This window comes from Podarcis pityusensis (assembly GCF_964106645.2).
Source record: "Podarcis pityusensis genome assembly, chromosome: 11".
NCBI lineage: Eukaryota > Metazoa > Chordata > Lepidosauria > Squamata > Lacertidae > Podarcis > Podarcis pityusensis.
The window spans coordinates 35,464,775-35,490,929 of NC_138036.1; the positions used below are offsets into that span (position 1 = coordinate 35,464,775).

A 26,155-nucleotide genomic window follows, 5' to 3' on the forward strand; every position below is an offset into this window, starting at 1 on the left:
GGTGTTCTCTTACTAGGCAGCCATTTCAAATATATAGAGAGTACTTAACTAGAGAATAGATTGTATTAAAAGGGTAGTAATGTGAGAAGTGTATCAGTAAACTGAGAGTACAGGATCCAAAATGTTGAGAGGTGTAGTTTGTTAAGGGTGTTGAGAGTTGTTAGGAGGCCCCATTCCCTTCGCAGAGCTTAAATTCCCAGAAAAGGGATTGCTGGCGAAACCCGGGGCCAGATTTTAATATAAGCTAAAACAGTTAGAGCTTAGGGCCCCACTCTCTTGGGAGCCCCCCTAAAAAAATAAGGAAAAAACTGGATGTACATTTACAAAATGTAAGTTAAAAAATAAATAAAATAAAACCTACATACAGCAACAGCGGCAAATGGCTTTAGATACCTATTAGGTCCATAAATTACCCTATAGCATATATTCGACACAAAAAATGGTGACAATATGTTGCTGACAAAGGACAGCTGGACATATAAAGGGCCCCATTACCTTCAGTAGCTTAAGGCCTCATCAAACCTAAATCCGGCCCTGGTTAAACCGTTCTGAGAAGTGTAGCTCTGTGAGGGAAACAGAAGTCTCCTACCAACTCTTGACACCCTTAACAAACTATGGTTCCCAGGAATCTTGGGGGAAGTCATAACTGTTTAAAGTGGTATGATACTGCTTTAAATGTATAGTGCAGATGGAGCCAGCCTCTAGATACCTTGATTTACCAATGCAGCTTGTACCAACAGTGGGATGGGGGTCCTTTGGACACCCTCAAAAGGACAACAGCACCCCTATCTCCTTCCCCTTTCCTCAAATAAATATCTTTTCCACCTTGGCTCAGAGGGTGATGTTGAATTTCCATGCAAGATCTTAGGGATTACAGTGGTACCTCGGGTTAAGAACTTAATTTGTTCTGGAGGTCCGCTCTTAACCTGAAACTGTTCTTAACCTGAGGTACCACTTTAGCTAATGGGGCCTCCCGCTGCCGCCGCGCCGCCAAAACACGATTTCTGTTCTCATCCTGAAGCAAAGTTCTTAACCCGAGGTAATATTTCTGGGTTAGTGGAGTCTGTAACCTGAAGCATATGTAACCTGAAGCGTATGTAACCCGAGGTACCACTGTATAGATTATTCATATTGTGCCATGAACACAATCTACAAAAATGACAAATAATACTATGCCTTCTTTTCTCAGCCCAGCACTAAGATTTGACCTTGCCACCAACTTGAGCCATGTCACCCGGACCTTGCCTCTGAGGCAATTCCCAACCTCAATGAATTCTGCAATGATCCTGTTCCCAACCTGACCACCCACATTAGAATGAGATTACTGACAGGTACAAAAAAAGTGTTTCCTAATGAAGTCTAGCGTATGCACTAAGGTCATGGAAGAGGGAGAGTACCTCAATCTTTGAAGTCATTTGCAATTAGGGGGAGAAGTAATTGAATTGGATTCCTCTGCTATCTCCTCCTTCCATTTCTATCTCTCACACATGGACATTACCTATGACCCCCTATGAAATATTAATAAAATGCAGATTTTAAATATTAAAGCTTTACATTCATGTTAATGAGTACTGTCAATCAGTTGAGGCTAAACATGTAGCTAATTTCAGAGTTAAGATTCGATGTTCAAAATTATCTTATCAGTGGGGGTTGGGGACTGCAAATCTAGAGGTGAGAAAAATAATGATCTCTCTCCTTTCAGAAGCTCACAAGAACTGATACCGATGCCATTAACATGTTGTTAAAAATATTGTTGTTTTTAAAAAGCTATTTCCAAAAGTGGTGTTTGCTCAGCAGTGATCAATTAAGAATGCTAATGTTCGTGCATCAAAGATGGTTATTTTTCCTTGCGTTGGTAAAAGGTTGTATATTAGAGAGATAAGTTACAGTTTTGTTAAATGGAAATAATAATGTGAATACTGTACTGTTTTCACCCGTGTCTAACAGATTAATTGCAAGAAAGTGGAAGAGACAAAGAGATAAATGCATTTTATTTTCGCATTTCTGTATGGCACTCCAAACAGTAAGTTCAGAAATATTAAAATTATTTATCAGTCTTCATATTTTAGTCATGCACGAAAATGTCTTTATCCTTAAGGCAGGCACATGCTTATTTGTATATCGACTCATATGTTATGTAAGTGGAACTCTAAATAGATATTGTGTAATAATGTTCCGAAGTCTTTCACAATTTTGTATTTCCCCATCCCTGAATGACAAGAATTCAGTTTGCTTGAGTTATCAGCTAACAATGTCTTCAGATACTGGATATTATATGCCTTTCGGCATATACGCTAGAATAGCTGTGTTGGGTGGTATTGGTACCCAAGAGGAAGCATGGGGGATGAACGAGGACAACTGAGAATTTGGGACAATTGCACAAATCTATCACCATTTTGGGGACGCGGGCGGCGCTGTGGGTAAAACCTCAGTGCCTAGGACTTGCCGATCGTATGCTCGGTGGTTCGAATCCCCGCGGCAGGGTGAGCTCCCGTCGTTCGGTCCCAGCTCCTGCCCACCTAGCAGTTCGAAAGCACTCTTAAGTGCAGGTAGATAAATAGGTACCGCTTTATAGCGGGAAGGTAAACGGCATTTCTGTGTGCTGCGCTGGCGCTGGCTCGCCAGAGCAGCTTCGTCACGCTGGCCACGTGACCCGGAAGTGTCTTCGGACGGCGCCAGCTCACGGCCTCTAGAGCGAGATGAGCACCTAACCCTAGAGTCGGACACGACTGGCCCGTACGGGCAGGGGTACCTTTACCTTTTACCTATCACCATTTTGAAGAACAACTGTATGCTAAATAGTTGGCGATGAGACAGGGGCAAAGCTTGCACATAACATGAACGCAAACCATGGTTTGTATTGTATGCACAAGTGTATGGGTTCCTGGACCGAAGACTGTGGAAGTAGCACTCCAGCTGCTGCCATCTTACCTGGGGTTAAACTGTGTTGCTCAGGGCTTAAGCCATGATTTGGCTAACATGTCTGCTGAATCTGGGTTCATGATTTGTCCCTTTGATACAAACAATGAGCAGCACACCAAGAGCAAATCCACCTGTAAAGCCAACCCATGGCTTAGTCTTGGGTAGCACAGCAGCAGGTGGACCAGAGAAGGAGTGCAGCAGCCATGATCTCTTCCTCAGAACCAGCAGGCTTCCACATGCATGTTAAGTCATGGTTTGGTTTAGCACTCCATGTGAACCAGGTCAATCTATATTTTGGCCTTAGTGATGGCTCAGCAGTGGATGTTTGAGGCCAGGCTTTGTATTGAGTGTGTGAAAGCATCGACAGTATTAAATAATGGAATTGTAAGATTTATTCAACAAAGAGAAAAATGTGAACTTGGTCTTCAATCAAGGAATTCAGGTTCAGGAGAAGCAAAAGGGAGACCCCTCCACCGTCCTCTGTTGATGGGTCCAAAGTGTACTATCCCTTGCTGTCAGAGATATCCCATGGAAGTTGTGGGGAAATGTGCACACATTTCATCTAGGAACAGGTTTCCTTCAGTAGAATCAAGTACAACAAATACTATCAATTTATTATTATTATTATTATTATTATTATTATTATTATTAAGATAGGTGATCTTTACTGTTTCTAGAGACCCCATAATTCATGAAACACACACATATATTCACATTTTTGTACTTTTGTCCAGTTACTGTATTCATTTTCCCCCAATTTGAACTATAAAATGAAGATTTTCTTTGAGTCAAAAGGAGAGTACCCTTAAAAAATTTTTTAGAAAAAAGCACTCTGTGTGTGTGTGTGTGTGTGTGTGTATCTATATCTCTATATCTCTAAATCTGTATCTATCTATCATCTATCTATCTATCACATTTCTTGCTAATGCTAGATGCCCACCTTTCATCAGTTTGACCACATTTATAATCTAGAACCTAGTTTAGTAAAAAAAAGAAGTTGCACTTTAAGCTCTGGGACTTAAGAAGCCTGAAGTTCATTCTGGTTATGGACCAAGTGCCATAGGTCAAGCTAAAATGCACTCCCATATATGCCACACTACAACAACTTGGGTCACACATTTATTCATAAATATTTACAAACCACACTTCCATGGGAAATATAGTAAGGCAATGTACAACATAAAAATGCAAATCAACAGTAATAACATTGATAAAAGCAGCAGTTAGATGTCAATAAAAACTGGTTGGTAAAAAAAAGTCTAATTCCTAAGGCATGTCTGAACTATACAGTTTTTAGAAGACGTCTAAAAGAGAGCAGGGATGACGTCTGGCAGATTTCTATTAACAATGAGTTAACAATGAGTTTCACATAGCAGACCCTGCCATAAAGAAAGCTCAGACCCTGGAAGAAGCCAATCAAAAGTGTGCAGTGTGGGTGGGGCACCATAAATACCCCAATAGAAGATCTCAGGGATCACTGTGGAGCAGAAGAAATAAGGCAGTCTTCAGTGTAGTCTGGACCCAAGATGCATAGGGCTTTATTGAGTCAACTCAATAACCTTGAATCTGTCCCAGCAGCAAATCAGCAACCAGTGCAGTTTTCTCAGCAAAGGAGTAACATGCTGCCACTAACCTGCTCCTGTGAGCACTCTGGCCACCGCATCCTGCATCAGTTGCAGCTTCTGGTCCAGATACAAGGGCAGTCCCACATCTGAAGGGCTGTCAGATGGATGGTGGAACCAGATGTTTCCTACTGCTTCAGAGGGGAGGACCTAAACCAATAGACTCAAATGACAAGAAATGAGGTTTTGGCAAACATTCAGAAGAACTTTCTGGCAGGAAGAGCTATTCAACAGTGGAACAGTGGAAGGTGATGGACTCACCTTCACTGGAGTTTTTAAACAGAGGTTGGATGGCCATTGGTCAGAGATTCTTTAACTGTGATTCCTTCATTGCAGAGGGTTGGACTAGATGAAGCTTGGAGTCCCTTTCTACTCTACAATTCTATGATTCTATGAGCAGGATTGATTCTCTGCGAAGTTAAGTCCTGCTCAGTTTGGCTGTGTGTTGAAATCCTTAAGTCTGGACTTTGAAGTATCTTGCAAGGTGCTGCTGAAACAATGTTTTTATCCATTTTAGTAGCATTTTCAGTGCAAAGCCCTGGCAGTCGCTTGACATCACAATGACATCAGCCTTTGCCTGACTTGATCTACATCTTATACCCTTTTTTAAAAAAATGCTGGCTCTTTGGGGGGGTTTTCTTTTATTGGGTTGTTGGTTTTGTTTTGATTTTATGTATTCGATATTTTATGTGGACCGCCCTGAGACCTTCAGGTATAGGGCGGTATAGAAATTAATTAATTAATTAATTAATTAGATAAATAATCTGATGATCTGAAACTTTTAGGTACAAAACGCTTCCAAAAGGAAGGAAAAGCCCCATTCCTGGTGTAGAGGATTGTACAATTAGTCACTTAAACCAATGAGTTTTAATGAATAGATAAACCAATTGATATAAATCTGCATAAATTTGCATTGGAGAATAACAATAGTTCTAAAGCAAAAAAAGCCTACTTTGTTGCCCTGGAGAAATGCATGTGTTACAGCAGGTACCATGGTAAAAAAAGCTTTCTGTCTCTCTTTAACATACAAAGGCATGTCTATTAATAGAGTGCTTACAATTGCATCTGCAATTTTCATAAGCACTTGTATTATAACTAATAAAAACTCTGCCGACTGATTAGTCAGAGCTTCCTTTTTAATTAATTAAAATGTTTTAAATCAATGTATTTAACCAACTACTTGACCGAACATTGCAGCACACACACGCACACATTTTGCTCCTACCTGAATTTTCCATTGAAGAACCATTTTTTAACAACTCTATATATTTTCATCAGAGCTTCGGAACTGGGCATGTAGATTCCTTTTCAGCTAATCAAGAGAAGCAATTAAGCACTAGGTTCCTTAAATAGTATTCTGTCACAAGCCTTCATGTTTCCGTCACAGTACATATGGTCCAATTGTTTACAGATTAAAAAGAACGAATGAAAGAATGAATTAAAAAAAAAAAAATCCCTGCTCAGATGTTAAATCAAGATGTTTTCTTCACTTTCAAATGATGGGCTGACTGCCAACACTTTCAATGAGAAATTCAGAAGGCTTATTTTTTATATATATAAAAAGCCGAACGCATATCTCATGTTTGGACGTTAGTGTGTGATGGCCCATCAACATCAGGATTGATGGAAAAGAAGCTGTTCTTAAGGCATATGTTCAGCTCTCTGCAGAAAGAATACTCTTGGGGAAAGTGTTCTTTGTGAGTTTATGATATGAGAGCAAAAAACTAGGAGCAAAATAGGTCTTAGGCATGAATTGGTACCGTGACACAGAGGCAGGGCCACCTGCCAGTGATAACATTTGCCCCACAGCACCATCTGGCAGCCAGAAGCTCCCAAAGATAAATCAAAATGGATGCTAAATGTGTTGTAGCTGGATCGAAAACTAACCCATTTGTATGCCCATTTTCTGAGTCCAGAAACATTCATGGTCATCTTCAACATGGTGCTTTCTTTTTTATATATAATAATTTTTATTAAGTTTTCCATTTTAACAATCCAATCAAATCACATTAATTATTCCAAATTATACAAATACATATCATAAAGTCCAAATGTTTTGCCAAATTATAATTTTTTTGTTGGGGGTTCCCATGCTTCGAGTTCAGTGGGGTCCGATCATCTCATATTTCTGGTGCTTTTAGTGTTCACCAGTCCCATCTTTCAATCTTCTTGTTATTATCCTTTCTTCTTTAATAGCCTCTAAGTTGTTTCCACAGGCGAGTTGAACTAAACAATATTATGCTTCTGTGTGAACCTTGTTCAACATGGTGCTTTCAATCTAGATTGATTCTAGATCCTGCCATCCATAAGGTATGCATTGATATGCATTTGAAAAGCTTCCACTTGAATAGGTTATCCGTGTATTTTCCTCTGTGCACATGCCTATGGTGAATGAACAAGGAAGTGTTGATTGCGATCTTAGGCTGGATCTAGACACATCAAAAAAAGTTTCAGGAAAAAGCATTGTAAACCTCATAATGAGAAATCATGTTGCTGAAAGATGGAACGCCATAGTACCATCTGGTGTCACAGTGTTATAATGTATTTACGACGCTTTTTCTTTACTCATGTAGCTGAGTCCTTAGTATATGCCCACCCACAACACAATTGGACGCATGCAGATACACTGGACCCCGCCATTGCTGGGAGCTTCTGTTGTCATCTATATTCAAACGGACACACCACAGGGTGTTGCAGAATGCATCTGTAATGAGATTTTATTTTCAGAATGAAATCAGTTTCTCAAGAACCTCCCCTCCCCCCAAAAAATGCAACAAATCTAGATTGTGCATAGAAAAAGCAAGTACTCAAGCTCCATGGGATCTATAATAAAATGTGTGTTTGCAGCCGTAGTCTATGGCATCAGCTGTCTCTTTGCATCATTGACAACTGAAGTCATTCTTTGAACATATTGGAAATTTCATTGGCTCCTTGGTCTGAGTGTCTACATGCCTAATTATGCGATCAGAAACAAACATTTGCAGATCATGAAAAACTGATCATATGATCTGCACAGTTTTTGTTTTTTCCAGTCACAGAATTGGTTATTTAGCTGTTCAGACTTCTTAACTATAGCCTACAATTTGATACCAGCACTTGTTGCTTTTATGAACCAATGAACTTCTCAGAAAGTTCAAGGGGTGAGTTTACATCACTGACAATTGAGAATTTCAAGTCAGAGGCTAATTGTAGGGGTGAACAGTATGATCAAATTAAAACTATGAATGAATCTGTCACTACCCTAAATGTCAAAATAAAAACTGTTCCCCTAAAGGAAATATTTCCAGATGCGGTTGATGCTTTTTAATTCCCTGTTAGAGAAAGAAAGGGGAGGGGGGACTAGCTAACACATTAAGCATTTTGTGGAACTTCCATTTTAATTCCACTTCCAGCTAATTACATAACAGCAACACCTCATCAGTGCTAATGGTCTCTATTATTAAAGTAACCAGACAGAAGGGAGATGACAAAGAATCCAGTTCATAATCCTTTGATTTCAAAACAAATTTATCAGAGCTGATACACACAGTCAAAACCTGTGTGCAAGTGTTGCATCTTCCATGCAGATGTACAGCATTTGCATAGAAAACATAATATAAATTCTGTCCCCACAGACATGACAATAGTTTCTCAGTGGAGATTCACATGCTTGCAACAGCACGTCTTATTGCATTGTGATCACCAGACTTGCTTTTACGCATCTGCAACTCCATGCTAATGCAGTCTATGGCACAGTCACCATGATCCCCCTCAAAAGCAGTTTGGATCATCTAGTTGAATTAGTCAGTAGTTCTATGCACTGAAGTAAAGTTCTATGGGGCTTCAGGGAAGCTTTGTCACAATGTAAGTCTAGATGACAGTCTCCCAGCCTGTTCACTGTACTAGTCTGGATTCTGGAAGATTGACTGTGGAGTCTCATCATTTTTAGGAAACAAAGCCTACTTTTTTGAGTTAAATTCCATCCCTGGATTCATTTCACTCTGGATTAATACCAAAGGCCTAGAATATTTATTTCCACAAATATGCATTACCTCAGGGCTGGCCCAAGACATTTTGGCACCTGAGGTGAACCACCACAAAATGACTTCTTCACACACACCTGGCCCACTGGCCAGGGAGGAAGAGGAGAGTGAATATCTACATCAGGAACAAGGGGGAGATCAAATTAACCTCACCTCAAATTAACGGTTGAAGTGGAAATCGAAAGGGGAAAGGGGCTCACTCTGAATCAGTCCTGCTGGGTGCAGAGCCCAGGAGACCCATCAGAGGTCAACTTCCACCATTTCCTCCCTAGGGGTGGGAAAAGACCAGCAGCATCTCTTATGGAGGAGAAATTGGGGGCGCTGTTGAGGAAGATGGAGATTCAGTCTCCAAGGAACACATGGCAGTGGCAGTGGCCAATGCATTCCTTGAAGGCCGGACCTGCTGTCCTTGTGGATCTTGTCACCTGAGGTGGTCATCTCATTTTGACTCATGGGTGGGCTGTCCTGCATTACCTTAAAAATGCTGAATTGTATCTTCATATGAGTTGCATTGGGTGAGTATACCTTTAGTACAGTGGTACCTCGGGTTACATACACTTCAGGTTACAGACTCCACTAACCCAGAAATAGTACCTCAGGTTAAGAACTTTGCTTCAGGATGAGAACAGAAATCATGCTCTGGCGGTGCAGCAGCAGCAGGAGGCCCCATTAGCTAAAGTGGTGCTTCAGGTTAAGAACAGTTTCAGGTTAAGAATGGACCCCCGGAATGAATTAAGTACTTAACCTGAGGTACCACTGTATTGTGAAGTTCTCAGATATCCCACAGGGAAAGAAAAGCACTTGTTCCTCCTCCTCCTCCTCCTCTCCTTATTTTTAGTAATTCTAAATAATGTTTACTGAAACTACAGTGATTTCCAGTTTCCTAATGTTGTAAGGTATTTCTTTTGCATTCCAATAAAGCAGATTTGCCTATCGTTAAATGCTAGCACACTTAACTATATAGTGCATTTATTATGTGGATGTTCCATGTACCTAAATGGGTTGTGTTTTGCAGTCCTGGGTGTGCCCCACTCCACCCCTGCTCCTGATGCAAATTGAAGGGTTTAATCCCTCTCACTCCCCCATCTAGGTCTTATGCAGAGTCAAGTTCTCCTGCCTTCTGTCTCCATTTTAAACACAACAACTATAGAATGGTATTGAGTTTAGTTTGTCCCTAAGAGTGTGAGGCCCTGACTACAGCAGCAGGGGGTTGTAAATATCCTTTTGGGAAGCTGGGATCAGAAAGAAGTACGAAGGGCACAAAAAAAATAAATGCTGATAATGTTCTGGGTATGTGAAAGACTTCCAAAGTGCATTTTACATTGCCCAGCACAACCAGTGACAAAAATGTCCGGTAATTACTAAAAGGGTTGGCTCTGCTGTTGGAGATATGTGTGAAAACATATGTGCTTTAGTAAATTCATGATTGCAAGGAAGTGTTGAATGCCAGATCTAGCAAGGCATCAACTGAGGGGTTTTCTGTTTTCTTCTTCTTTTTTGGTGATATTGAATTAAGCAAGACACACAATGATAAGTAAATATGGAGTTCATTTCGTACAATGAAATCACCATGTTGCTGGCATTATCTGAGAATTGTTTGCTACGGCATCATATGTTGCATACAATGGGGTACCCATCTGTTTTTTCTAAATATAGCCAAGTTTGTTTTGCCTAAATTTACACCCTCTTGAACATCCTAGGTTGGTGCATTTGTCTTGGATTTGATTATTATTGGATAAGTGGCTCTACTTAGAAGGGATTGTTGGAAATGGAGCAGAGATGGGGCAGAATTTAAAGCAGACCTGGAAAAAACTGTAACAATGAATAATGATGTGGAAGAGGGAACATTTTAAGCCACATTCCAGCCACCTTAATGATAAACCTGAATTCCAAGGAAGGGTTTTAAGATGTGTAATAACTAAAGTAGAGCTTGTACAATCATTTATTTATTTTTTAAAAAAATGTATTGACTTAAATCACAAATGGAAAAATATTTATGAACTTCTGGGAGAAAATGAGTTTTGGAGTAAATGATGAACACAAAAACCCCACTCAACCTGTCTGCCCCAAATCACATAAGAGTGAGAACAGGGAAATGCTCATTGGGTCATGCCCTCTTGTCCATCATCACTGCCCTCCATGCATTGCAGATTGAATGTCTGCAGGAAGAGCATGCCAAAGTTGTTTTTGGGAGGGTGTGTAGCTCAGTAGTATAAGCTGCATGCCGAAGGTCCCTGATTCAGACGTGGGTGTCTTGGAAAGAGTTCTGCCTGAAATCTTGGGACAGTCGCTGCCAGTCAGTGTAGACAATAATAAGCTTGATAGGCTGATGGCTTGACTTGGAATAAGGCAGCTTCCTACGTTTTTAAGCTCTCCAAGCTTTGGATGCCTGCTGTCTATTTATCTGGTTCAGTGAGGTGTTGCTTTGCTTTGAGTTTCAGCAGTTAAGCAGCTCAGACCAAGAGCTTATGTAGGAGCTGGAGGCCCCAGCCCTTTCTAGCTGGTAGGCAGGTGTTGGATCCAGGCAGGTGCCTCTTCAGTCTCCCCCTGCCTCCCAAGTAGCTGAGCACTTTGCTGGCAGCCCTGAAGCTTCTACCTGGCTCACCGTGTCATCCATTCCAGTGGCCCTGGGGGTAACATGAAGGACTTTGAGAACCAGCCAGGAACCCAGGCAATTGGTATTGAGGCTTCTGGTCCAGGGCCTAGGATGCCTGGATCCAATGGATTCTCAGAGTCATTGGTAGGGCAGAAATCTTCTGTGGGTCCTGCTCCTCCTCCACAGAAACCCCAGGTACCAGGCCCGGACAGAGCTGGACCTGGCATAATCAGACTTCTAAATTGTGTGGGAAGCCAACACAAGGAGGGGAAGCTGCCAGCTGCAGAGAAAATAAAATACTTCCTCACATAGCACATAGTTCAGCTATGGAATTCACTTCCAGGAGAAGTTGTGATTGTCAGCAACTTGGATGGCTTTAAAAGAGGATTAGACAAATTCATGGAGGAGAGGGCTACCATTTGTTACTAGCCATAATGGTTATGTTCTGTCTCCACTGTTGAAGCCAATATGTCTCTGGATACCAGTTGTTCAGAACTGAAAGTAGGGAGAGTACTATGAGAGGCCTCCCATCTGACCGTGAATGCTGGACTAGATAAACCTTTGGTGATGTCTTCTGATGAGGACAAAATGGGAAGGATAGAGAATCTTGAGCTCCTTGGAGGAATGGTGGAATATAATTGTAATAAACCAACCAACTAACCAACCAACCAACCAACCAACCAACCCATAAGCTACAGTTGAGGAGTTGGATATGTTTAGTCTGGAAAAGAGAAGAGAGAACGGAGATAGGATAGCCACCTTGAAGTACCTACAGCTTGTCACATGGAAGATGGAGCTACAGAAAGTAGGGCCCAAACCAATGGATTCAAATTACAAAAAATGAGATTCTGTCTAAACACCAGGAATAACTTTCTGTCAGTAAGAGCTGATCAATGCTGGAATGGACTCCCTTGGGAGGGTGTGGACTCTCCTTCCCTGTAGATTTTTAAGCAGAGGTTGGATGGCCATCTGTCACAGATGCTTTAGTTGAGATTCCTGAATTGCAGAGGGTTGGACTAGATTGCCCTTGGGATCCCTTCCAACTCTTCAATTTTATGATTCTGTGCTGAGAAGTTGTACCACTTGAATGCCTAAATAGCAACCAGTGACTCCAATCACATCATATTGTTTCTTTTTATTAATAAGCCCCATCGGTGTTCAGAATGTGGAGCAGAATGTCATGAACAAAAAGACAAGGTCTTTGACCCCCAAAGGGCTTTGTATCTAATTATATCAGAGGAAAGTACCAAAATTGAGCAGTAAACAGAAACACTGGATCAGAAAGACTGATCTGCAAAGGGAGAAAAACTTTCTTAACCTATTTTTCTAATGTGATCGTAATGTGGGACTCCTTCTGAAACTCATGGCATATTTGATAAATGGTACTTTGTGTACTTCTAGAACAGTGCTGGTGCCATATGCCTTCAGGAAAAGTTATTAAAGGGGTTTTGTATGGGAGGGCATTCCTGGTTCTATCAGCAGAATAACACTCTTGACAATGGAATTAAATCTTTGACTTGGCTGGCTTATCAGCAAACAATAGGGCGGCCCATGGAAGACATTTTTAATACAAAAGGTTTTTCCCTTCCTTTTCCCCCTGTGAACCATATTGTAAAAGATGTGAACCATAAGTAAAAGATTAGGAAACAATGTGGAAGTGATTGATTCCTCAGATAGTGTTTTTTTAAAGGGGGAAAAAACAAATTTCTCTTCATTTCCACCCCATCCCCACACCATTATTCATTTTCTCTTACTATCCAATTTTTCAGCTCTGGACAAAACATAAATGCAGCCAGCCAGGGGCAAAATTATCTCCTCCTTCTTTCATCCTCTTCTGAATCACTGCAATGGTGGCACCAGAAGGGTGGTGAGAATCTAAAATGACCCTTTGAGCCACATGTATTTTATTTACTCACTGTTTTCTAGAACAAGGGTAGCCAACGTGGTGGCTGTCAGATGTTGTTCAACTCCTATCAGCTCCATCCCAGCATAGCCATCTTGATTCTGCTACAGGAGCACTGCAGAGCGTTCAGATCCAACATTCAAAAAATTATTTGAGGGTTTTTTGATTGCTCAAACTCTGGGAAAGTGTCAATCCCACTTGGGTTGGGTTGAATGGAAGGAGGGGGGGTCTCCTATAACTCTTCACAGAATCATAGAAACGTAGAATTGTAGAGTTGGAAGGAACCTTGAGGGCTACTTAGTCCAAATCCCTTTCAGGAATCTCAATGAAAGCATGCATGACAGATGGTCAGCATACCTCTGTTTAAAAACCTCCAAGGAAGGAGAGTCCAGCACATTCCAATGGAGGCCATCCCACATTTGAACAGCTCTTACCATCAGAAAGTTCTTCCTGATGTTTAGTCTGAATCTCCTTTTGTGTAACTTGAAGCCATTGGTTTGGGTCCTAGTCTCCAGAGCAGGAAAACATGAGCTTGCTCCATCTTCCATGTGACAGCCATGTGCTGAAGTTACTTGAACAGGGAAATTAGTTTGTATTGTGATGGAGGCACATCCAAAAATATCAGCTATTTTAGTTGCCTTAAAGAAATTAAGGGATTGTGTTTGTTAACATCAGGCTTGATTCTGCTACTTCCAAAATTCAGGATGGCCACCAACTTCTGTTGGTGAGGGGCTAGAGTGTTTTGTTTTGTTTTTATTAGGTATGTTTGCATTGTCATTTTAGCAAAAATAAAATAAAATGGTATGGCTGTTTGGGGAGGGGAAACCCATTCTTTCAAAAAACAAAACAAAACAAAAACTATGTAGGTGCAGATTTCATGCGCTTATATGAAGAAGCCAGAAAGTTATGGCTGTTTTGGCTTCCAAATGCAAGTCAGCAAGTGGTTTTCTGAATACAGCCTCATATTCAGGATCTGAGGTGAGGCCCTTCTGAAATTATCCCAACTCAACGGAGGCCAAATCTGAAGTGCCAGAAAGGACCCTGAGGCAAAGCAGGGAGGGTCTTGCACAGCCATAAGATATGGATGCTTAAAGCAACACTGAGCACTCCCTGTTTGAATTGCTTTTCTTAGTAAGTAGTGATCTCTATAATATTTCTTTTAAAAAGTGATGTTTGTAATTGTGATGCCTGAAATGTAAAGCAGGTTTATTCAACCCGATAAAAGTTGTATTATACGAATACATCTTGGGAAGTGGAAGCTTATTACAGCTCGTGCATTTGCATTAGAGCAATTGCCAGCTCCTAATGTGAAGCTGAATGCCTGTGTGAGGAGGACTTTACATATTTTTATTTTTGAGTAGGGAGTGTGTGCTTATCCCTTGTGTCTGTGGATGGAGTAAGGAAACCTGTCAAATTTCTTCTTTAAAAAAAGCTGCAGGAAAGGATCTCAGGTTTAATTTAAAGTGGATAATCATACAGTTCCTTTGGGTCTAACTTCAACAAAATGACTTAAGTTATTTTTTGCTATCTCTGACTTCAGTGCACTGAAGACATGAAGCAAAAAATAAATGTCTTATAATACTGTATTCCTATAAACTATATTTCACTTGAATATTGAGTCAAATGCTGATCTGAACCAAGCATACACCTTTATTCCCTATCTCTTGCTGTACTGCTTGAGCATCTTAGAATTGACCAGAATTCTGCTCCCCTGATTCAGTATCACAACTTACGGTATTGTGCTCTGGCATTGGATGTTGAACCCATAAGAGTAGAGCATCACCAGTGATGCCTGCCTTCTGCTACAACAGCATCAACAGTTACCTACTGCACTATTTGTTTCCGGCACCAAAAGTGGCCTGAGTGAGTAAGTGGAAAGAGGCTCCAATTTATTTATTCCTAGTCGTAAGGATGAAATTAAAGATAAAGGTAAGGTAAAGGACCCCTGGATGGTTAAGTCCAGTCAAAGGCAAATATGGGGTTCAGCACTCATCTCACTTTCAGGCCGAGGGAGCTGGAGTTTGTCCACAGACAGCTTTCCGGGTCATGTGGCCAGCATGACTGAACCGCAACTGCAAACTACACGCGGCTTTTGTGGACCTGACCTCTGCCTTTGACTCCATCCCCAGAGATAGGCTATGGCAGAAGCTTAGTTACACTAACATAGATAAGAGACTCCTCCACCTTCTTATGGAAATTCATAATGACATATCGGCCAGAGTAAAATTCGGCCCTCTGGGAGCTCTATCTGATCCTTTCCCTCTGAATAAAGGGGTCAAACAGGGCTGCCTCTTGGCCCCTTTTCTATTCAATTTCTACATCAATGACATCGTTACAACCATGAAGGCCCTAAATCAATCTGCCCCCTCTTTACAACAGCTCAAGATCCCCATATTACTCTATGCGGACGACATGGTGATACTGTCTTTAACCAAGCAGGGCTTAAACAACATGCTCAGAGGGCTCATGACATATTGTGACACCAACTCCCTCAAAATCAATTTCGCCAAAACCAAAATTCTTACTTTTGGCATGAAAACTCGGAAGCCTTTCTGGAATTTTGAGGGCCACTCTATTGAATATTGTTCAGCATTCAAGTATTTGGGTATCACTTTTCAGCATGGGCTTAGCTGGTCAGCTCACCTAAATATGACCATCCTGGCTGCCCGTAGAACCATCAAAGCTTTGGAGAAATTCTTCTATGCAAAAGGCGGCCAGTTGGTTCCACCAATCAGAAAAGCATTTATCAGCAAAGTCCTCCCGATGTTACTGTATGGGGTTGAAATCTGGGGGTGGAATTTAAAAACACTACAACGGCTGGAGATTCTGCAAAACTCTTTTGCACGAAAGATACTGGGCCTCCCCAAGGGCTCAGTTGCTGCACAGTTAAGAACAGAACTGGGCCTCCCCTCCATTGTTGCGAGAGCCCACATTAGAATCATTAGTTTTTATTGTAAATTAATCAATGCCCCAGGTTCCCTACTAGCTAGGCAAGCCTTTTTAACTTGTTCTCATACCAACAAATGGTCCAAGGCCATGGAGACTATTACTGCACGCTACTCCCTCCCAGATCTCGACACGCTGTCATCTTGGGACCAACATAAAATCCGGGCCTGGATTCTTACAAGAGACGAGGCCATGGACCGGGCACAGTCCACTACAGCTCGCCTCTCCATGTGGCTCCCTAAAGTGAAAGTGGTAAGATCACTTGCCAACTACTTGATAGACCTGACGGAGCCCAATTTGAGAAGAGCGTTTACTATGGCCCGTTTCCATTCTATACCCACGGCCTTCCTGCAGGGGATTTACTCTAAGACCCCTATTACTCAGCGTTTATGTCCATGCACAATGAATGAAGTAGAGGACTTCATACATTTCTTTTTCTACTGCCCTATTTATGAGCCAATAAGACCTAAGCTCCTCCTCTTGATCCCGTCCACCATTACATCTAAGGAAGACTGTTTGAAATCGCTTCTTGTGGACGCAAATCCCCAAATTTCACGTGGGGTGGCAATCTTTATAGTGCAGGCTCTGAAACTCAGGGCTACTCTGACTGGGTAGTGAGTCCTAGACCTGGACCTGTTTTAATTCTTTTTATTACTTTTTCAACCCAATGTGCCGAGCCTATTTTGGGGCCATTTTATGTTTTATATACATCCGCACTTTAGATTCTTGGCGCTGGCAACTAAATCTTTACATTATTGTCTTAGGGTAATTTAAATGTCATTACGCCAGTAATATCGCTTTGAATTTTGTTTGGTTGCTTGTCTCTAGTATTTTTGTCTTATTTTGCTATGGCTGTATGCTAATGCAATAAAGGTTTTATTACTATATTACTATATATATCTACTGTATATAAATAGTATTTAAATTATACTGTGTATAATGTACAGTTAGATGTTCTTAATGACATTAATGACTGAACCGCTTCTGGTGCAACAGAACACCATGATGGAAGCCAGAGCGCACAAAAATGCCACTTACCTTCCCACAGCAGCAGTACCTATTTATCTACTTGCACTGGTATGCTTTCGAATTACTAGGTTGGCAGGAGCTGGGACAGAGCAACGAGAGCTCATCCCGTTGTGGGGATTTGAACCGCTGACCTTCAGTCATCAGCAGTGTCTGGGCAGAAATCAGGAAAATGTCTGGTAAAACTCGAATGTATGGCAGCCTATGTTAGCAGTGCCATTTCCCCATTAAAATAGCTCAAAAATGACTTTTTTAAAGAGTGTTTTGGCCCAAAAAGCTCAACAACTTTGCTCCTCCCCCCCCCCCCAAAAAAAGCTCAGGTGTAGGAACTCAGGCAGCCCTTAGGCTATCTTGGACCCAAGTTGTTCAGGGCTTTGTATATCATCACAAGAACCTGAAATATAGTTCAAATGTCATAGGGATCAGTAAGATGCAGTAGAATGTGTGAGCAACAACTTTAGCATATGCCAAAAACATAAGATATTTGGTCCATGCCTTATTTATCTCAGAGGGAAGAGTGTTCCATATGGCAGGTGCAGCCATGCTAAAGCCCTATTCCAGGCAGTCGCAAGACAATGTGTCGTCTGTCCACCTGAAATTTAATACAACCACACATGCTCCACCTTCCATAAGAAAAACAATTATCATTTCCCTAAACTGGTGTAAGTGGCACATGATTAAACAGGAAAAATGACCACAAATCTGGGAAGGCACCACTGACAGGAAAAAAGAGAGGAAGAAACTCCAGGTGTTGGTAGAGAGATTTATTCCAGGGCTGGTGCATTTTGGAATAATCCTTCTTCAGGGGCACATTTTGAATAGTAATTCTCATCAAATGCACAAACCCCTATGCACTTGATGAGAACTGCTATCAAAACGTGCTCCTGAAGAAGGGATATTCCAACACACATTGGATCGGAAATAAATCTTTCTTCATGATTCAATAATATCCATTCAGCTACAGACCTTTCCATGCACAGATTTCTTTGTGTGTCATCAATGGTTCTGTGGTTTGCAGCAATATGGGCACTTAGAGGACCACTTTGCATTCAAGCAGTATTCATATGAAAATCACGCATTCAGTAAACATGAATTCACCCCTCACCTCCAGCTGTTCAACTGAATGTCTGCATAGAGCAGGCATGTGTACCATTGTATGCAGGTAATGCTGTGTCAGTTGGGATCCCTGGTAAAGCAGGATCTGGCCCGTGTAGCTCTCTTCCAGACTTTAGTTGAATTTGTGGAGGTCAAGAGGGGAGACATTGCATGCAGCCTTGCCCCCAAATGTTCAGCGAGGTTGAATCCCTATATCCACTTAGTGAAAGTGTTGTTGTTGTTGTTTAGTCATGTCCGACTCTTCGTGACCCCATGGACCAGAGCACGCCAGGCACTCCTGTCTTCCACTGCCTCCCACAGTTTGGTCAAACTCGTGTTCGTAGCTTTGAGAACACTGTCCAACCATCTCGTCCTCTGTCGTCCCCTTCTCCTTGTGCCCTCCATCTTTCCCAACATCAGGGTCTTTTCCAGGGAGTCTTCTCTTCTCATGAGGTGGCCAGAGTATTGGAACCTCAGCTTCAGGATCTGTCCCCCAGTGAGCACTCAGGGCTGATTTCCTTCAGAATGGATAGGTTTGATCTTCTTGCAGTCCATGGGACTCTCAAGAGTCTCCCCCAGCACCATAATTCAAAAGCATCAAGTCTTCAGCAATCAGCCTTCTTTATGGTCCAGCTCTCACTTCCATACATCACTACTGGGAAAACCATAGTTTTAACTATATGGACTTTGTCGGCAAGGTGATGGCTCTGCTTTTTAAGATGTTGTTAGTGGAAGTAAGTCCCACTGAATCCAGTGTGCCTTGCCTCTGAGCAACCTATATAGGATTGCACTATGAATATGTGATCAGGGTTTTAATCCAAGGAGTGTGTGTGTGTATTTCTGAGGCTAAATTTCAGCCTTCCCCAACCTGGAGACTTTCAGATGTTTTGCACTCCTAGCTCCCATCAGCCCCAGCATGCTCAGTCAGTGGTCAGGGATGATGGGAGTTGCAGTCCGTAGTCCAACAGCATGCTTGGAAAGGCAGCTACATTGCATTGAGTTGCTTTTGTCACTGTACTCAGTTTAAAGATGGGGGAAACGGGCAACTCTCAATATTTTTTAGTTATTTACAAATACTTCCACTTCTGTACACAAGTGTGCAAAATCACCTCGAGCTGTTGCAAAAGCAGAACATGGAATAACCACATGACCTGTTTTGAAAAGATAAAGTGCCCTGTGGCCACAAGTATCACTCGGTGTTAGGAAGATACGAACCATTCTAAATTCCAATGTGATGATGGGTCTTATATACAAATTGAATTTCCCTATCTCTCTTTTGCCCAACACTCTCAATACAGTGTTTGTCAGAATATGGAAATGTTGCCATGGGAAACTTTGGCTCTGGGATGGGGAGCACTACTAGAGAACGAGTGAAATGGAATTTCTTCAAGCAGATAACAGAAGAATCTGCGGCTTAGGCGCTGCAGGCCTTCTGTTTGAGGAAACTTCTAACTGTAGCCTAGTGGTGTGCTATCTCCTCTCGGCCTTAAAGATTTTAGAAATATCCTTTCCCCATTTAAAAGCTAACGGACTGTACAGGTCTGAGAGCCTTTCCCTACCTGTTCTGCCTTGATAAAGTGAGCAGATGTTAATTGGACAAAGAGCAAAGGAGGGTTTAAAGACCTTCAGAGCATTACTCTGATTTATTTTGCCTTGAACTCCCATTTGTATATAGATTGGAAGGGAATGTTGTTTTGCTCTTTCAGGCCATTCTTCCCTCCCTTTCTCTGTGACATTCTTGATATACGTCACCTTGATAAATTGGCCCCTTCTCTGTCTGTCAAAAGACATCTTTAAAGAACAATAATCCACGTGAAGTGCAAACCCTGCCACCTGAATAAGCTAAACTCTGCAGATCTGAGAGCAGCTTTGCTTACTTAAGAATGAAATGCTGATGTTCAAGAGCTCTCACTCGCTTGTCGCTCACCACAGCCGAGGTTGGTGCAGCTGTGATCCTGGATAATAGCACAATGAATATAGCGTACAAGTTCCCAGTGCCAAAATGACCTCCTCTGGCCTCAATTCACTGCCCACTCACCCAACCTTTATACCTCCTCCATACTTTAACATATCCTCCAACATAATAAGCCCGCCACCACTAATGTTATAAAGTAGTAATTGTGCCTAATTGGTAGGGAGGTGACAGACCATTCTGGTAATGTTGTGAAACTGTAAGAAAAGGGGAGTGAGAGCATTCACAGGCCCAGCAGTAATTATCCACTAATTTGGCCTGTTTGTGTAGGGACAGCTCATTATAGCCCTTAAGAAACCCCCAAATAAAGCAAGAAAGTTGGTAGGAGGTAAGGTTAAATAATTAGTGTTCAGCAGATTAAAAAAAATATCAAAGAACAGGATTAAGGGGGGAAATGTGATGAGAGTAACAACAGAGAATGGTGCAATATCCTTCCCATAAGTGAGTTTTATGTATTTGCAAGTATGTCAGACTCACGTATTATAAGATGCCTAAATGAGTTCCAAAAATATACAAACTATGGCATGCAATTTTATTTTATTTCTGTAATTAGAGCAGTCATCATCATTTTGCAGCTCAGATTGCCAGCTTTATACTCTTTAAGCGACTTGGTAAATCATTTCTGAAAAGGACTCTCCAATTCAAAAGCAGTATTTTCCATATTTTTCATTGTCACTAAATGCTCCAGTGTGTGCCTTTTATGTTTTGTACATGTTCTTTTCCAGCCTCAAATTTTTAAAAAGTGGTTGCCTGGTCTTAATTTCGTTTTTCTACAACCGGTCGGGAAAAGAAACTACGTAGATGGTACACTGAGCTCCTCAACTCAGATTGCCAAAAAGACTGTTTAAAGTTTACTTTATTTGAATGTCTGGGACTGTGATCAATTTCAGTGATAACCAATAAGTCGGTAAAACTGTGATCCTGTACACACCTGTTCAGGACTAACCCCAACTGAACACCAGTAGGTTTTACTTCTGAATTGACATGAATACAATTGCATTGCAAGACTGAGTACACACTAACCTGTTTGTAGGTTTTTCTCAGTCTGGATCATTCATGCTTTCCCTCAACCTGCTGCTTTCAATCTAGATCTTGTTGCCCACAAGCATGGATGTAATGGACTGGCTGGATGGAGAGGAGTGGTGGGAGACACTAGCCGGAAAAGCCCCTAGGAAACCTCTGGGGAAACAGGCTCAGATTCAGGGGATTGGTGGTGGGACAATGATGAGCAGTAAGAGGGAGAAGGAGCAGAATGGGAGGAGGAGGTGTTGGGAGCAGACAAGGCAACAGGGTTTAGTGAGCAGGAAGAGGCTATGGCAGAGAGCAGTACAGACTCCAAGGCTGAGTGTAGGCAGTCTGCGGAAGAGGACAGGAAGTCTTCCCTTCCTGCTGCAACCAGCTCCCCTCTCCCTGTCTCCCAGAACAGGCAAAGAAATGAAGAGGGCAGAAAAACGAGAGGCAAGAAGGCGAAACCTTAGGTTATTGGGAAAGGAATCAGGGGAGGAGCCTTAGAGAGCAGAGAGAAGGCGGGACCTTTAGTCCTTGCAACTGCTTTATTGGGGCAAAAACTCCTGGAAAGAGTAGCTGAGACCACTAGGCCACAGTGCGGTTTCTTTCCTTCACTGGCCTCGGGTGATTTATTGTTTCATTGCTGACCTATGCCTGACTTCAAATCTGAGCCTGGGTGTGGTTACTTAATATGCATTGGAAAACCGTCCTCTTGATTAGGTCGTCCACCACTTTTCATCCCTGCACATGGCCCAGATGAATGAAAAAGGAAGTGGTGATTGTGATCTTGGTATATACCCACTAACGTTATTGAGCATGTGTGAATGGCCATAGGTCTGTGGTAGATCATCTGCCTTGCATGCAAAAGGTCCCAGTATCAATCTGGGACATCTCCAGGTAGGACTGGGAGAGCCACTGCCAATCTGTCTCATCAATACTACAGTGTGGGGTTATGCATAACACTGGTCAACAACAAATTTGTTGTCTGCGTTTTTTCAGTTGATTTAGGACGAATCTGATGCGCTGAATCCAAAAATCACATTGGTTTTGCTCAATCATGTCAAGTTTTTGAGCTATGGCCACATGTCTTTTTTTACGTTTTTGTTCACATATACGCTTGTGTGGAGCATTTTAGAAGAGGTTGGTGGGGGTAAAATGCCATGTTGAATAATTTTTTGATTGGAAATGATTATTTTAATGACAAGAAGTATTCAGGTCCGATAGTTCTAGGTGATTATGTCGAAAAGGGATCAGTTTGAAGTCATAAAACCTCGAAATCTTCCATAAATTGGTGCGGCAAAGCATAAAGTTGGGGGATCAAAACTAAGTTAATGGGGCAGCCGCCCCACAAAGTGTATAGGAAACTCCACCCGCGCATGCGCCAACTTATGACTTATGGGTGGACCAATGGCAAGAGGAGTCTGAACTTTGGAATTCCCATGGTTTGGAAGGAGCCGACAAACCATGTCACTGACTGCTACTTTTGCGCTGTTGATGTGACTGGGATCAACAGAAAGAACCGGAGCAGCCTCAAGTATCCTGATCTTCAATCAGCACGTCGTCCTGTAGCTCATTGTGATGAAATTCCAGTGCCTATCTTCGGAGAACTTCCTGACATTAGTGACGAAGATGCCTCCAGTGTTGAAGGACATGAAGAAGAAGTGGTTCTTGAAGATGTTGCTCCACATCCATTTTCCCAAAAGGAGTTGAATGATCTAGTTCACGACCTCAGCTTGTCAAAGGACTCTGCCGAACTGTTGGCATCCAGATTGAAGGAAAAAAACTTCCTCTCTGACAGTGCTCGCATCAGCTTCTTCCGCAACAGGCATCAAGAGTACCTCCGTTTTTTCTCGGAAGAGAAGGACTTGGTGTACTGTGCAGATATTGCACAGCTTCTGCTCAAGTTTGGAGTGCCACAGTACGAACCCAAAGATTGGAGACTGTTCATTGACAGCAGCAAGCGATCACTGGAATGTGTTCTGCTACACAACGGCAACCAGTTTGCCTCTATACCCCTGGCTCACTCGACTACACTGAAGGAGAACTATGAAGTGGTGAAGTATGTGCTGGAGAAAATTGGTTATGATCAGCATAAGTGGTTTATTTGTGTTGACCTGAAGATGGTGAACTTTTTGTTGGGACAACAGTCTGGCTTCACCAAGTACCCATGTTTTCTGTGCATGTGGGATAGTAGGGACCGTGCTCAGCATTACACAAAGAAGGACTGGCCTGTGAGGGAGGAATTGGTGCCTTGCAAAGAAAGGAACATCATCAACGACCCTCTGGTGGACAGAGACAGAATACTCTTCCCACCACTGCACATCAAGCTTGGCTTAATCAAGCAGTTCACCAAGGCTCTGGACAAGGATGTTGACTGCTTCACTTACTTGTGCCAGGCTTTTCCAGGATTGACCATGGAGAAGTTGAAAGCTGGCATCTTTGACGGTCCTCAGATCCATCAGCTCATCAGAGATCCAGAGTTCGGAAACTCAATGAACGAAGTGGAACTGGAAGCGTGGAAGGCATTTGTTCTGGTAATGAAGAACTTTTTGGGCAACAATAAGGCCAGAAACTACGCAACATGCTGACTGCTTTCAGAAACCTGGGCTGCAACATGAGCATCAAGATGCACTACCTATTTTCACATATGGACCGGTTTCCTGAGAACCTGGGTTCAATGAGTGACGAGCAGGGGGAGAGATTCCATCAGGACATGAAAGAGATGGAGACCAGGTATCAGGGTCGCTGGGACGCAGTCATGATGGCTGACTACTGTTGGACTCTGAAGAGAGACCTCCCTGCCGCTGAGCATTCCAGGAGTTCCAAGAAACGGAAGTTCAAGCCCTGCAGTTTGAAAAATGGTGAAGCAACATGTAATTTACGTGTACTTACCTTTATCAATGCCCACCATTCAGTTTACAGTAATCGATGTTTCTATCAGGTAATCAATATATGTTGTTGGGAAAACATTTTTTTCTCTTAAAAACATATTTAGGATGATATGTGTTGACAAAAAACAGCTGATAATGCCACAAAAATGTAATCAATTTTGTCACAAGATCTGATTTTTTTCAAATCAACATAGCACAAAAACCTGACCTGATGGAGAGAAACGGATGCCATTTCCTGATTCAGCAGTGCAAAAATACCCTAAATCAATTGTAGAAATCTAGACAACATTCAAAAAGTAAAAAATTGTTGCCCAGTGTAATCAATCTGAAAGGAGCTTTCATTTTTGGAATGGAATTAGTTAGATTTGTCTTTAAATGCAAACTGATTTGAATTTCTCCCACAACCCTCATATGGCTGCTCCCTTGTCTCTCTTGCCTCTACTATGTCGAATTCTGGATTGTAAACACCCCAGGGCAGAGACCTCCCTTTTCGTTTGTATTCCATAAAGCCACAGGCACAGTCATAACAGTATATGAATAAGAATAAAATAACAGTGCTGAGGGGAAAATGCTCTGTACATTCACAGAGGCATTGTCATTATTGCAACAACAAAATAAAGAAGAATCGGTGAAAAACTGAAATTATTACCGTATATTTCTACATCAAGGATATGTGTGTCCTGTAATAAGTTTAGAGAGGGAAGTGAAAACACAAACACACACACTGACCAAAAAGTCGGGTGTTGCAGCAGGTCATGCTGTCTGCCTGTGCCTGAAATGCCAACTCTTTTGAAGTTCCTTGGCAAATTCTCATTGGCATCTGCAGATTAGGGCTGTACACTGGAAGGATAGACCACACTGTGAGGGGCTCTTAAGCTAAACATTGCTGTGATCCACTCCCACACATGCTTTCTGCTTTGCAGCTCTGATCTCTATTGACATATGTTTAAAGACTTGTCTGAAAGCAGGTTATCATGTCCTCTTGAGCCAGTTAAGCTATCACTTGAATTGGAATGCATCAAGAGTTTATACCGGTAAACAGAGAGGAGTACCAGAGCCATCCGATAAATTTGCTTTAAATTTTCAGACCTTTCTCAGTTTCTGGGCAATGTCAGGTGCTGATCATTTTAACTACATTTAGCATTGCTGTAGGCAAGATAGCATTGCTGTATAGGACTACCCAGTATACCTTCTAGTGGTCAAGATACACTTGGCACAGATAAGAATGATAAAAGCTACAATAGTGACTGTGCCTTTTTGTATTTCCCTATACTGAGGCACTCATCCATGTAAAAAGGTTGGAGAATCAAATTCTCTATGCTGGCTTGCTACTGTTCTTATGCAGTATTGTAAACGGTTATCTCTATTTTTTAATAATTCTGGAAATTCTAGCTAGGGACTTCAAATGTTGGCCCTACCTTGTTAGCTAATTTCATTACTCGGCAGTTCCTATGGCCATATCAGTGTCCTAATGAACACTGCACATTATCAATGTAGAAGATAAAAAGGAGAGTTTATTAATTAATCCCAGTTCACAATTTGGGCTCTTTTTTTCTTACAATAGTAAGGGTACTAATTAGTATTGCTTTGGATTTTTTTGTGCTGCGTGGGCACCTGTTGACTAAGAACTAAAATAAGACCACTACTCAGTTTTGTATACACCCAACAGATGATGATAATGTTCATTCATTCACCAGTACAGGGTCCCACAGCAGAAGAGCTGAAGTGAATTTTATGAGCTACTTCTGTTGAAATCTACAATTTAATACAATGAATAGTATACTTTATTTATTCAGACGTACAGCCAGCAACGTCCTGTGTGTTTATTGAAGAGCTGAAGTGAGCACCAGACCAGAGCAGTGTCAGATGCTTCCTCACCTTATTCCTTCTTTTAGTAAAAGGTTTCCTGCTGTAAAACACAGGCATCTTGCTTTCCCCATCCATTGCATTTGTTGATTTATAGGGAGGAATCCAACAAACCTACTTTTATGCCCTCTTTCTTTTTAAATGTGTCTGTTCAGTCTGATGCACATCACCAGTGCTAACATGATCTAATTAATTCAGTGCTTCTGATGTTTTAGTTTAACAGATTAAACTTTATCCAATCTCTTTTACCTTCTGGAATTTCAGATCAACATTTTAGCATATGCAA

The 26,155-nt window shown here is 41.7% G+C and overlaps 2 long non-coding RNA genes across 3 annotated transcripts in view; one reads left to right on the forward strand and one right to left on the reverse strand.

Annotated features, from left to right (window-relative positions):
* Positions 1-26,155, forward strand: part of LOC308458357 — a 489,707-nt gene that overhangs the window by 398,397 nt on the left and 65,155 nt on the right. For both annotated transcript variants that reach the window (XR_013977269.1, XR_013977270.1), the window contains 2 exons: positions 1,190-1,331; positions 1,948-2,023. This is a non-coding gene — a long non-coding RNA (uncharacterized lncRNA). The remainder of the gene's footprint in view (positions 1-1,189; positions 1,332-1,947; positions 2,024-26,155) is intronic.
* On the reverse strand, positions 2,063-4,693 carry LOC308458553. The gene is made up of 3 exons (XR_013977550.1): positions 4,556-4,693; positions 2,766-3,499; positions 2,063-2,385 (listed from the first exon to the last, which is right to left on the reverse strand). It is a non-coding gene; the product is annotated as an uncharacterized lncRNA (long non-coding RNA).